Source organism: Camelina sativa, chromosome 9, assembly GCF_000633955.1.
Source record: "Camelina sativa cultivar DH55 chromosome 9, Cs, whole genome shotgun sequence".
NCBI lineage: Eukaryota > Viridiplantae > Streptophyta > Magnoliopsida > Brassicales > Brassicaceae > Camelina > Camelina sativa.
Window position 1 is genome coordinate 2,089,385 of NC_025693.1, and position 1,503 is coordinate 2,090,887.

Genomic DNA, 1,503 nt, shown 5'->3' on the forward strand with positions numbered 1-1,503 from the left:
AAAGCAGCTATACCACTTGAAGCAACATTAAGAACGATATTACCTTTAGACCTTATATCAGCACCAAGAATAGTCCACATAAAAGTTTTTCCAGTACCTCCGAAACCATGGACAAAAAACATACCACCTTTATTGTGATTCACAGAGTGAATAATTTCTTCATAAACACGCCTCTGCTCATTAGTTAGCATAGGTAACAACTTATCGTACAACTCCTGTTGTTTATGAGGCTTATATATTCTCTCATCTGCGATAAGCCTATTTACTCATGTGTTCATTATACTATCATTTGGTCTAGGCATTCTCTCGAAGGCCGTAAGAGACGTCCCATTCGATTGTAACATAAGTTCTATTTCAGTCAAACATATATTTTCTATCTGAGTCCGTGACAACATTAGACCTACCACAGAAAATTTAAAACACTTTATTATATTTTCTTCCTTCGAAAACGAAATATTTGCATGAAAGTAAATAAGTTTTTGAAATACCTGGATCATTCCTGTTTTTCCTTTCTTTAAACAAAATATCCTCACACAAGATGTCTTTCGTTTTATTCCAAACTTCAAGAGGGACAGGTAAACTCTTTGTATGCAGTAGGATCGCAAATAACTTTCTTAAAAATTCCCCAAAACACCATTCACCTGCTTCGTTTATAGTTGCAATGTACTCCTTATCATCATCCAATAATCCCAATGCATAGCAAGCTTCTTGGAATTCTTTATAAAGTACACCATTGACTGTTTTTAAATAGTCAAAGCTTGTTGGTCCTGGAATTTTATTAAGCAGAACTCGCAAGTAATAGGCTTCTCCTACAGAAGGCGGTACATACGTAATTCTGCCTATTGCAAAACTTTTCTGTTTCTCTGACCTTGGATTCCAAAGTTTTTCTCTCTTGTTCCACACAAATTTAGATGGAAATTCAGCATACGTAAGTTTTTTGGCCTGGGGATAAATCTTGTTGCATTCCATCCAGCCCAAAAATTTAGAAGTTCTATTTGTTGTACGGTGCAATACATCTTCTATTGGATCATCCTGGTTGTAAATAGCCAATTCTTGTCCTGGAAGATGAAACGGGAGCTTTTCTACGGCTGTAGTACGATAACAAATCGGGAAAGCAAAGATTCGCCAAGAAGCCTCACATGCAGATACATACCTAAAAAATCTTGCATTAGTTTGTTACGTATAATTTAATATGAGAATGTTTGACAATCCTAATAAGTTATTACCTGCAATTGAAAAACTTTTTTATTTCATTTTCCTGATCTTCTTCTCCTACTTCGGCTCTAACATAGTCCGGACCTTTAGTGATGTACTTGGACAAATACTTTACTGAACGTGTCTGGTTGCACCACTCAACATTTATATGAGCACGAAAACGGAGTGATAAATCACGATTATAGGGAATAACGTAACTATTATCGTATTGAAAACCTCTTTTCTCCACGATTCTCACATCGTTCCGTCGTCTATATATTGGATAGCCAGCATCGTCGACAACAGTAT